Below are 13,486 nucleotides of genomic sequence, written 5' to 3'. Positions count from 1 at the left end.
TATTCACCCGGCACTATATATACCGCACTTCGCGGGAGAAAATAAACAACACAACAACAATAACTTACTCTCCAACCTTGCTTAAAATCTCTCTATAATACAATACGTTATCAGCACGATTTCGCTCTACTATCAAAAGGTAGTTCTTCTCAATTGCTACTAATTTTCTTTTTTCAAAAAAAATATGGATCACCAATGTAATGGGATCAATACTATTCTAAACAATGTATCTCTTTGTAGTATATATTTTATCATAGAACGTAATAGTGTACCTTGCACCACAAACCCGGCACGAGGAGTTGGTAGTACACCCCAACGCCATAATACTAACGTTAATAGCCACGTCGGTGAACGCCGACAAACCACCGTCCCTAACCTCAATGATAACCCTCCTCCGGAACCACCAACTGAAATCCGGCAAACTCCTAATAATAATAATAAAAGGAGTAGGGACGATGAGGGTCCTTCCGTCAGCAACAAGCGACGGCAAAGTAATTAACTGGCGGTATCGGCTCGGCCGCCCCAAGCAAGTCGCGCGCCACCTTCATGGAGGCAAAGACCTTGCATTTAAAGCCGCCTATATGGACGCTGCTATATGACGGACTCCGCCCGCCTGGATGGACGGCTTACACTACAAAGAGGATGAATTTTTGGCCGGAAAATAACTATAATGGTGGAGCTACCTGCTATATATTTTTTTCTTGTTTGATTTTTATGTCTTGTATTTTTTTTTGGAGAGTGAAAAAAAAAAAAAGGGGGAGAGCATTGAAAGAAAATGGTGAAAGAAATAGCTAGACTTGCAATACACAGAAATGAAACAACTTATAACATCTAGCTTCAGTTTTTCTTATAAATTGTAAAAGCCTACTAGTTATAATGCCCATATGATGACACATAATGTCATAATCTTGATGACTTGTCTTCACCTATTTCCAACACTAACTTAATGTTTTGTATTCTACTGCTTTACATATGCAACCCCTTGACTTGACTTGTGCTTTTGCTTTCTCCTGCCTACTGTTAAATGCATGTCCCCATGTGTTTTCTTCTGATTTTCTTTGAATGCATGTCCACCCTTTTCAAGGTTAGACTAAGTTTTTATAAAAAAAAAAAAAGGAAAAGGGGGGAGGGATTTTATAGTGTCACGTTGGGAATCCAAAGTGGGATTTCTGAGTTGTACATTTAGGAAACCAAAGTTATGTTAGCTTTACATTTAGGAACCCAAAGTTATGTTAGATGTACATTTAGGAACCCAAAGTTACGTTAGCTGTACATTTAGGAACCCAAAATTATGTTCTTTTTCTTTTTTTCTTTAATGCCTTTTGTTATTTTTTTTCTTTTGGACTTAAAAAGCATATATAAAAAGCCTCTTTAGACAATAAATGGTATGACTAGTATCTAATATCTCAGACCATGAACATACATTAGCTAATTTATTTATTTTTGGAAAACTAATTATTATTATTTCTTATAGTAATACTCCATTTTCTGTTTTATAAACACGTTATGTATTACATACCAATATATATATCTTACCTGTTACATACGAATAGTGTTTTTACACCACTATAAAAGGGATTTTAACCCTTCTCATTTTCTCGTCCGCCTCCCTCACTCACTTCTACCCCATAAAATTTTCTCTCTCATAAAACTTCACAAATTTCATCTCCACTATTTTCGGCCACCATGTACAATGCCGGAAACCGCCGTCCTCAAAACGACACACCAGATCTTCTAGAATCTTTCAGACAGTTGAAGGTCATGTTTTTGGGGAATGATACTTATAACAGTTTTAGTAGGAATTATTGTAATTCTGTTTTGCATATTGTAAAACGCAATTATAATGCTTAATTATGTAAATTTTCTATTATATGCTATTAACACAGTGGTTTATTTTTAGACATATAGTCAAATTCTGGTTAAACAAAAAAAAATGTAGCCTTTTTTATATATTTATTGTTCACCTTTCATGTTATTATCATGTTTCGAACCCTTAACCTCTTGAACGGTTAAGGATTCTCGGACCACTATGGCTTACATCCCAGTGTGATTTTCTTTCGGAACTTTATATATTAATTTTCTACTAATACTTTTAAAATATCACATGAACTCAGAAATGGCTAGACTTGCAAACCGAGACTTTGAGATCCTTGAAGCCTCAGGCCAAAGATACCTAGAATGGAGGGTGGATGCAAAAGCTTACCTAAAGTCACTGAGCCTGACCACACCATTGTCGAAGTGGTGCCCCTACCCCTTTGGAGCAAGCGAAAGCATTGGTGTATCTCAAACACCATATACATGAAGAACTCAAATCTGAATACATCCTTGTGGAAGATCCCAAAGATTATGGGATAACCTAAAGGATAGATTTGAGCATTTGCAAAGAATTATCGCTCCAAGGGCCCAACATGAATGGTCAGTACTCAGGTTTCAGGACTTTGCATCAGTACGCGAGTACAATTCTGCGTACTTCGCATCACCTCACAGCTAAAGTGTGGGGAACCTGTGTCTGAACGAGCCATGATTGAGAAAACTCTCTCACTATGCATGCCAATAATGTTGTTCAGCAAGAACAATATCGTGAAAGGCGTTGCCAAAAGTTCTGCGACCTAATTGCCATCCTTTTGGTGCAGAACAGAACAATCAAATCCTGCTCTCAATTCATAATCAAAGGCCAGCAGGTACCAGCGCAGCGCAGTTGAAACAAATGCCACTAGAGGTGGCAAGCGCTGGAAAAGCGGGGAGGTAACTCAAACTGGAATGGCCAGTTCAAAATAGGGTAATGGAGGAAGAAATAACAATGGAAGTGGCAGGGGAAGAGGAAGAGGACGAGGACGCCAAAACTGGCGCCCAAATAGAGGACGCGGAGGAAGAAACTCCCAACAAAGAACACAAGAGAAATGTTTTAAATGTGGCATTCAAGGGCATTGGGCAAATGAATGTCGCACAGCCAAACATCTTGTGGATCTATATGTGGCCTCTACTAAGGGTCAAGGGAGACGTGGCGAAACAAATTTAGTCACTGAAACTATCCACTCCCGGACCTCGATGTAGCTGATTACCTCATGGAAGATATTTCTAATGCCTAGCCCTCTTATCCCCCTAGATCAACCTGATGTTGTTTTATGTTTTGTATCACTCTACTTCATGTCACTTGTTTTATTTGATGTCTCTTTTAACATTTCATGTAATGTACTCTTTTCATGAATAAATTTTTAGATTTTGACAAATTTATATTTGAATGAAGATAATGACAAACAAAGGCGCCCAACAATGCCTGATTGATAGTGCCACTACACATACCATCCTGAGTAACAAGTCATACTTCACTCACCTCAAGCCAAGAAAAGGCGACCTCAACACCATTGCAGGCACTGCAAAGATGGTTGAGGGCTCAGGAAAGGCATGCATAGTGTTACCAAAAGGAACACACGTCACTATAAACAACGCATTGTATTCAGGTAAAACTCAAAGAAATCTATTGAGTTTCAAAGATCTGCGCACAAATGGTTACCATGTGGAAACCTTAACGAAAACGGAAAGGAGTACATGTATCTCACAAATGTGACGATGGCAAGAAAATAATCCTTGAAAGGATGCCATCATACTCCTCGGACTGTATTTTACTTATATCAGTCCAGTCGAAACAAATCTTGGTGTCCCACCATAAGGAAGACAACCAAGCAATATTTACTCTGGCATGATCGCTTGGGTCACCCAGGAACAAGCATGATGACGAAAATCGTCCAAGCTCAAATGGGCATCCGTTGAAAAACATACGGCCCCAACTCAAATGAGCATAATTGTAAGGCTTGTTCCCTTGGCAAATTAATCATAAGACCCTAAAAATAAACTTGAAGGTGAAAATCTTGCATTCCTAGAAAGAATCCAAGGAGATATTTGCGGGCCAATACACCCATCATGTGGACCATTCAGATACTTTCTGGTGTTGATAGACGCATCAACACGTTGGTCTCACGTTAGTCTCCTATCAACAAGGAATGTTGCTTTTGCAAAACTGCTAGCACAAATTACCGTCTAAGGGCTCAATTCCCAGACTATCCCATAAAGAAAATCCGGCTTGATAATGCCGGAGAATTCACATCCCGCACTTTTAATGACTATTGTATGTCAATTGGGATAGACGTGGAACATCCTGTAGCCCATGTTCACACACAAAACGGCCTAGCGGAAGCATTCATAAAGCGACTACAATTAGTTGCGAGGCCATTACTCATGAAATCAAAACTCCCATCTTCTACATGGGGACATGCCATACTACATGCTGCGGCTTTACTGAGACTAAGGCCAAGCGCCAAGCATGATCTATCCCCACTACAGTTAGTGGTTGGAAAGGAACCAAGCCTTGCTCACCTACGAATTTTCGGGTGTGCAGTCTACGTTCCCATAGCACCACCACAACGTACTAAGATGGGCCCACAAAGAAGGTTGGGAATCTATGTTGGATTTGAATCACCGTCCATCATAAGATATCTAGAACCGTTAACTGGTGATCTTTTCACCGCTCGGTTCGCGGATTGTCACTTTGATGAGACAATTTTCCCAACCTTAGGGGGAGATAAAGCAGGCCCATGTTGGAATGAAATATCATGGAATGCCAAAAATTTATCATATATTGATCAAAGATCAAATATGTGTGAGCAGGAAGTTCAGAAAATTATACACTTGCAAAACATTGCCAATCAATTGCCAGATGCATTCACTGATTCAAAAGGAGTGATAAAATCACATATACCTGCTGTAAATGCTCCTGCACGGTTGAAATTCCAAGAGAAAAAGCGGAAAATCAACTCGCAAATGAATCTATAACACGCAAAAGGCGGGAAGACCACTCGGAGCCAAAGACTTGAAACCGAGGAAGTCTAGAAGAATAGACACCAATAATGAGAAAACTGATGATTCTTCTAAAGTGGAACAATTTTCAAACGATAAAAACGCCATGAATCCCGAAAATGAACTCAAAGAATCAGATGCTGCATCTGAGGGGGAGCATGAAAATGCTAGCATCGACAATCACGAAATTTCAATAAATTTTGTCCATTCTAGAAAGCAATGGAATAGGGTAAAAACCCCGATTGATGAAATATTTGCATATTCAATAGCCACAGAAATCACCACTGATATCGAGGACACCGAACCAAGATCGTGGATGAATGTCGACGAAGGAGTGATTGGCCTAAATGGAAAGAGGCCATTCAGGTAGAATTGAAATCTCTCAAAAAAGAGAAGTGTTTGGCCCTATAGCCCAAACCCCAAAGGGAATAAAACCCGTTGGATATAAATGGGTCTTCGTGCGAAAGCGAAAGAGAAAAATGAAATCGTACGATACAAGGCCAGACTTGTAGCCCAAGGTTTCTCCCAGAGACCTGGAATTGACTATGAGGAAACATACTCTCCAGTGGTAGATGCCACGACACTAAGATTCCTTATAAGTCTATCTGCATGCAAAGGACTACAAATGCGCCTTATGGATGTCGTGACAGCATATCTCTATGGGTCGCTTGACATGATATCCATATGAGAGTCCCAGAAGGACTTGAACTACCTGAATCCTTGAGGTCAAAACCTCGGAAGCTACATTCCATAAAATTGAAAAAATCACTTTACGGTTTAAAACAATCTGGAAGGATGTGGTACAACCGTCTTAGTGAATACCTCATAAATCGAGGCTACAAGAACGACCAAATTTGTCCATGTGTCTTCATCAAACAAACCGAAAAAGGGTTCGTTATAATTGCAGTATATGTTGATGACTTAAATATCATCGGGACACCCGATGAAATTGAAGAAACCGCTAAATGCATGATGAAGGAATTCGAGATGAAAGACCTTGGAAAAACCAAATTTTGTCTTGGATTACAAATCGAACACCTAAAGGATGGAATCCTGTTCCACCAATCCAATTATGCCGAGAAAGTGCTAAAAAGGTTCTATATGGACAAATCACATCCGTTGAGTTCACCTATGGTTGTTCGTCGCTTAAAAATTGATGAAGATCCTTTCCGCCCTAGGGAAGAAGGTGAGGATATACTCGGTCCGAAGTACCTACCTAAGTGCCATTGGAGCCTAATGTACTTAGCCATCAATACTAGACCAGACATTGCATTCTCGGTCAATTTATTAGCTAGATAAGCTCCGAACCTACAAACAGGCACTGGAGTGGAGTGAAACACTTACTCCGCTATATACGCGGGACAACGGATATGGGATTATTCTATCCACGAGACGGAAATCCTACCCTTGTAGGATATGCCGACGCAGGTTACCTATCAGATCCAGTCAAGGCAAAATCGCAAACAGGTTATATTTTTAGCTATGGAAACACAGCAATCTCTTGGAAGTCAACAAAACAGACTCTAACAGCTACTTCATCAAATCAAGCTGAATTAATCGCACTTTATGAAGCTGGTAGAGAATGTGTATGGTTGAGATCTTTGACTCATCATATACTCAGGGAAAGTGGTATCAAAGAGACACAAGAAGGTCCAACTATAATCCATGAAGATAATACCGCTTGCATTGCACAAATTAAAGAAGGCTATATCAAAGGTGACAGAACAAAGCATATCGATCCAAATTCTTTTCCACTCATGATTGGAGAAGGAAGGAACAATTAATGTCACACAAGTTCAATCATGCGACAATTTAGCCGACCTACTCACAAAGGCATTACCAGCAAAGCAATTCCAAGAGCTTGTACACCTAACTGGTCTGCGTCGCCTTCGTGATATACGTTAAATTGAGGGGAGCGCCATATGCTCTGTACTCTTTTTCCTTCGTCCAAGTTTTTATCCCATAGGGTTTTTCTTGGCAAGGTTTTAACGAGGCAGAAAAGCATATAGGCATATCAGAGCCCAACTGTATTTTTATTTGTTTTTATCCCATTAGGGTTTTTCAAATGTAAAGTTTTTAATGAGGCAGTTGTCACCCCGTAATATATGTTTTAAGATCCGTTCAAGGGGAGTGTTGTAATATTCTATGTAAACAGTGAACGGATAAAACGGCGCCGCCATGATTAGACATTACACTGCAGTTATGCAGTGATTTGATGTATCACCGGGTGAATTATTCACCCGGCACTATATATACCGCACTTCGCGGGAGAAAATAAACAACACAACAACAATAACTTACTCTCCAACCTTGCTTAAAATCTCTCTATAATACAATACCATCAATTCAACTTGAGCCTTTTTATTTAGCTTGGGATTTGTTATAGGACTTTTATATTAGCTGGCCACTTTATTTGTTCATGGTGTTACTAGCGTTATATAGAAGTTTGTGCATTTTTGGTGGGATAAACCAACTTTAATTTCTCGTGTTGACAGAAATTGAGTTGTACTATTCCTCTCTAGTCTAATTAACCCCCTCATTTGGTTACTTGGGATAATATAGCCGAATTTTTTTATTGCACATGTTAAACGAGGACGGAATACTGTCGCTCATTTAGTTGCTAGATTACGCCCAACTGATGGGGTAGAACAAGTTTTTGTAGATGATTCCCCACAAGGTGTTTTGACCTTAGCGGGTTGGATGTTTGCTAATAATAATCTCGCTCCGTTTCCCCCTAAAAAAAAAACCCTCATTTACCCTCTTCTATACTCTAGCAGGTTTTCCCTAAGAGATGGTGATACTTACACAACACGCCCTAATAAAAGATAGCTTTTCGGAATATGTTTAGATATTGAGTCTGTTTTAGTTCCAACATAACCCTTCGAGTTTAGGCCCATTCACTTTAAATAGTAGGGTATTATATAAATCCTATAATTAACTTCTGCCTCCATATTTTGTAATATGTACTCTCTCTCCTAAAGAAAAATGTTCTCCATATTATTAGTGAACAACATTAAATTCTTGTGATTGATTATTCTTTAATTCTTCGTTGTTCTATTGCATTTGTTACAACATTTTCTACATACATGTTTTCTGAAGTTGTTAGAATTCTCTATAGGGATGGTAATGGGTCGGGTTGGGTCAAGATCAGGTTGGGTTGGTGGGTTGGTGGGTTGAGAATCCCTTGACCCAACCTGACCTGTTAACTTAAACGGGTTGAAATTTACAACCCAACCCAACCTTATGATAAACGGGTCAACCTTCAGATCGACCCGTTTAATTTTTTTTCGTGTTTTTTCTAAAAAAATAAAATAAAAACAACACAATTTATTTGCAAATAACAGTAGGCGGCAAATTATAATTAAGTCATTACATAACCATATGATAATATTGTTCAAAATCAACATAACTTTTGTTCAAAATTAACATCATTACAACTTCGTAAGCAATTGTTCAACCTTAAGTGTAATGACTAAGTCATAATAACTAAGAGCAATAGAGGAATCCAATTTTTTTTGGGATTTTTTAGCTTGTTTAATTTTTTCATAAATGGGTTAGGTGGGTCAAAATCAGGTTGAAATTTTGAACCTGGCCCAATCCATTTAATTAAACGGGTTGGGTCAGGTCGACCCATTTAATTAAATGGGTTCAAATTTTTGACCCGACCCATTATTAATGGGTTGGGTTCGGGTCGGGTTGGCGGGTTGGGTAATATTTTGCCAGCTCTAATTCTCTATATAATTAAGTTAGAGGTGAAGAACGGAAAATTCCAATTAGTTTCAATATGAATTAGTTTAGTGCGTGCCATGAATCATCTCATTGTGTTTCAGTTTGATTTGAGTCTATATTATATGATCAAATTCCAAGACTATTAGTCTAGTGATGTCCATGTTAATTATACGCTCAATCGGTCATTCAGACAAATAATAATCAAGTCTAGTATCCTACTCCCTCTGTTTCATATTATAAGGCATTTTAGCTAAAAGAATTTGTTTCAAATTATAAGGCATTCTACAATACCAATGTAAGATTAAATGCAATTTTATATTATCAAGATAAGCTTATAGGTTGTTTTGTATTATCAATACAATATTAAATGTCAATTCTTATTACCCATGCAAAACTAACTAAAATTAACTAAATTATTAATTTGTGTGCAAAAACCTTAAACGACTTATATTTTGAAACGGAGGGAGTAATTACTATAAGTAAAGTATCATAATTATATTTGTCGTAAAGAAAGATATGTGCATCTCTAAAAATTGCATATAAGACATTAATAATATATATATTCAACCATAGATTATCACTAATTACATTGGTTGCCACATAATTATATCCTGAATTCCTAAATTAATACATGTATATATAAGAAATATATTATATTTTTAATGTCTTTATTTAAAATTTTAAGGATTGCATATATCAAAATGATTTGATATATTGACTATAACTTAAGCTTGAATCTTAGCTCGATGTAATTCTGAGTGAAGTAAAGAACATTAATCAGATTTTGGTAACTAAAATGATTTGATATATTTAATTGATTAGATAATGGTTTTCTATCTTAGCCTTTTTGAGTTTTTGACCCTTTTCCCACTCCAACCATATGTTTGTTATCGATAGACATATTGACTATAGCTTAGGCTTGAATCTTCATATGACTATTAGCTTTAGGTTGACACTTCTCTTAACATGACATATAAGTAACTCCAGTTGTAATGATGTAAAAGCATTCAATTGTTTAGGAAAATAAGATGTGTATTATATCAAGCTATACACACACATATTTTTCACGAAGCAACTCGAGCGCGGGATTGAACAACCAACATCGGTGGCTTAGGCTATGTTTAGTTCATCTGAATTTTTTTGATTTGAACTTATCTGATCTGATTTGAACTTATTTTTTCTGATTTGAACTGATTTGATTACAAGATCTTATCTTTTAGATTTTTCTCAATATATAAGAAAATATATAGTCATGTGGGGTCTTGTTTGATTCGTCTCAATGAGTACTTTATTAATATTCAATTATTATAATTTTTACTAATATGTAATGAATGATATTTAATAGTAATAATGATTTTTAAATATAAGCAGGATCTGATCTGAACTGATCTGATCTGAACTTATTTTTTCTGATCTGATCTGATTAGGTCTGAAATAAACAAAAATAAGGTGAACTGAACATAGCCTTAATTATTTGATTCTTCTTTTATTGTCAACTCTCGTAATAACTCTTCTCTTTCCTCTATCCTTGTAACTGACACATTCTTCTCGAACAGAGGGTCTTCTAATATAGTTATTTTTTCTTACTATTATATATAAAAAAAAAATCTTATGTTCTATAAATTAAGTGATATGTTCTAAATTATTTCTTATTAAAGTTTCAAACTCAAATTCTGAAATTCAATCTATTTAGCTCGCATTCGTTAACTATGAATTTATTTCGTTTCTCTCTCCTTTTGAGAAGACTAATTTTCTCTCCTCAAGAATAACCATTTTCTTTACTGAAATAGACTTAATTTCAAACTCCATGTGCAACGAAATTATTCATAAAAGATACAACTTATATAGAATGAATCCATGCTTGTCCTCTTTTCTCAAGATGATAATTTTCACTACTCAAGAATAATCATTCTCTCTCCTAAAAAAACTCCACCAAATTCAAGATAAAATTCAACAAAATTCTTCATATATAAATTAACAAAGTTACATGAATTCAAAAAAGGTTCTTACCAAGTTTAACGAATTCTTCATCAAAAGTTCTGAAGTTCGGTTTTATTTAGGTTGAATTTCATGTTCTAAAATTCGTTATTTCATGTTCTAAAACTTGTTATTCATGTTTTAAACTTTGGAAATTTATGTTCTAAAAATCATAGCATATGTTCTATAAATTATTGTTCTAACAAGTGTTGAATATGTTCTAAAAACTAAAAGTAATGTATGTCTAAAAAGTATTGCATATGTTCTAAAAAGTGTTGTGTATGTTGTAAACATAAATTTATTCTCACATATGGTATATGTTTTCACAAAAGGACCCATTATCACCGGATCGTGACCTTATATATATACATGATGTACATATGATTACATGATAGCACACAAGACCTATTTTTTAAGCATATATCTTTTACTTGAGGTAATAAAAATTTCCGTTATTTTCAATATCTATTTTTAGTGGCTCTTTGATTTCTGTCATCTATATTTATCCAACTTTCTTTTGCTCAACTAATAGTACTAGATTGATTTGAGGTAACAAAGTTTGTTATGCATGTCATACAGCATGCATAGTTCTTTTCATGTAGTGGAAACATAATATGTTTTGCTTAGAAATGACATTATAGTGACAACTGTTAAAAGTAGAGCAACAATTGTAGCACAATATGCACAAAACAAATTGGTGGTTAACTGATTGAAACAACAGTTGTAGTACGTCAGTACAAATTGGAGTCACTGTCTCAGGGCACAAATTTAGCCCGGACAAACAATTAGGAAAAAAGTTGATGATAAACCTATGCATCATGTGGAAGAAAGTAAATCTTAAAACTTTATATATGACCATTATTAGGAAAATTGGTCTCAATAGTACCAATTATGGCTTGGGTGCAAGCACTTTAAAGAGCACCATCAAATTTGACTAATAGTCAAAACATCACCAACTATCGAGTTGGGAGCAGCGCTTGTCATAAATGACGTATGCGGCCAAAGAATCCGTCGTAGCCGAGGAATCTTAGAACATGACAGAGTTGGTTTTAGTAGCACCAACTATGACTTGTGTGCGATGAGCAATACCACCTTTGACTTATAACTTTTTCTTCTATATTTTTCCTATTTGCCAAAAAAGAAGTTCAATACTCAAAGAAGACTAATATATATAAACTCTTAAAACAAGGCCATGAATGTGCTCCAAGTATGAAGAATGGATTACAAAAGAATATATACATTACACTACAAAGATAAAAGCGCAAAATTAAACACAAGAAAGCAAATTAAACCCACAATTACACTAAAACTTATGTAAACTCCGTCAATAAAAAAGAGAAAAAAGGGTGAGTTACCTTTGGTTATTCTTAGAAGAAAAAGACCAATAAAATAAGGTGAAAAATAAAAACTATTATAGTAACTCATAATTATAAGAGATAAAGATTAAAAAAATTAATCAGAATTTTTTTGGCAAAACTCGAAGAAAAATATAAATTAAAGAAAGATTAGGAAAAGGCAGAAAGATGAAAGATTATGTTATGCAGAATTGGCTTCAATAACACCAATTATAAAATTGGATGTATGTAAGGAGCAATACCACACTGATAGTCTGAACATCACCAACTCTTGTCATGACTACAATACATATCATAAATGACATCAACGTCTAAACAATCCATCAGAGATTCCCCTACTCTGGCATAATCTTTGGCTGCCAGTGTCAATTATGATACGTATTGCACCCATATGCCGATAGTTGTGTTACGTGTTAATTAATTGAAGTGTTACGAACATTATACATACATAAAACATATGTACTATAGACATGATTAATTAACATACATAATTATATAATAATTTGCGGAGAGAGAAAACCAAAATCCAAATCACCCTCCCCAAACCCATGGAGAAATGGATAAATGTATCAAGGAAAAAGCTGCGAAAATCCAACCAACCACTACCTTCAGCCATTAAAACAATTTTCATCAACCATCTCCCTCTAGATACTAGAACCTCTGACCTTGGTGGATTATTCGGTAAGTATGGTAGAATTTCAAATATTATGTTACCCATCTCCCCTAAACCTTCAACAAAATTCCGATACGCTTTTATTAGATTTTGTGAATCAATTTCTCAGAAGATGGCCATTAGTGAGATGCATGGCATAAATTTCGAAGGAAGGAGATTAATCGTTCAACCGGCGAAATCTGAAACTAATCCAAAACCCTCAAACCATCTGTTATCCCCAAGAGACCGGAACTTCAAAATCCACCGTACCCAACCACCCACCCCCTTCTCCCGGCCTAACCAAAACCACTCCTTCCGTGACCACCGCACCTACAAGGAAGTCTCAGCTCCAAAAACACTTCCCCAACCCTCCATAAACCCGATTACTAACACCTCTGAACCACCCCAAAACCCCTCTCATATACCCACAACCAAAACCCAAAGCTTTGTGGACCCAATCTCATCCCCATTTAGGATTGAGGAACCATGGCCTGATTTTTTCGCAAAAAACCCCTCAACAGCCAGGCTCGCTAGCTCAAAAGCTTTGGGAGAAGCAACAGTAAAAGCCAGGAACGATATTATTACGGACGAAGTTGATGAGGAATTCACCATGATTATTAAAGGTTCTAAGAACCAAGATTTGCATGATGTTTTTGAACGAAGTGTTGTAGCAACTGCCATCTCATCACAGAGATCATCAGAAATATTGAACAACATTTTAGCAGAAGGCATTAATTGCCTCACGATTAAGCCGATGGGTGGTCTACATTTGATACAGTAGAGGACAAGGAAGCTATAGTGGAAAGTCTTTGGTTGGAAAAATGGTTCTCTGTTATTCATGAAGTCACTGACTCAGTATCAAATTTATGGCGACAAACAAGTCTAAGAATCCATGGTGTTCCGTTATTGGCCTGGAATT

This window comes from Beta vulgaris, chromosome 2 (genome assembly GCF_026745355.1).
Source record: "Beta vulgaris subsp. vulgaris cultivar EL10 chromosome 2, EL10.2, whole genome shotgun sequence".
In the NCBI taxonomy this organism is placed as follows: domain Eukaryota; kingdom Viridiplantae; phylum Streptophyta; class Magnoliopsida; order Caryophyllales; family Amaranthaceae; genus Beta; species Beta vulgaris.
This window is presented reverse-complemented; position numbering follows the sequence as displayed.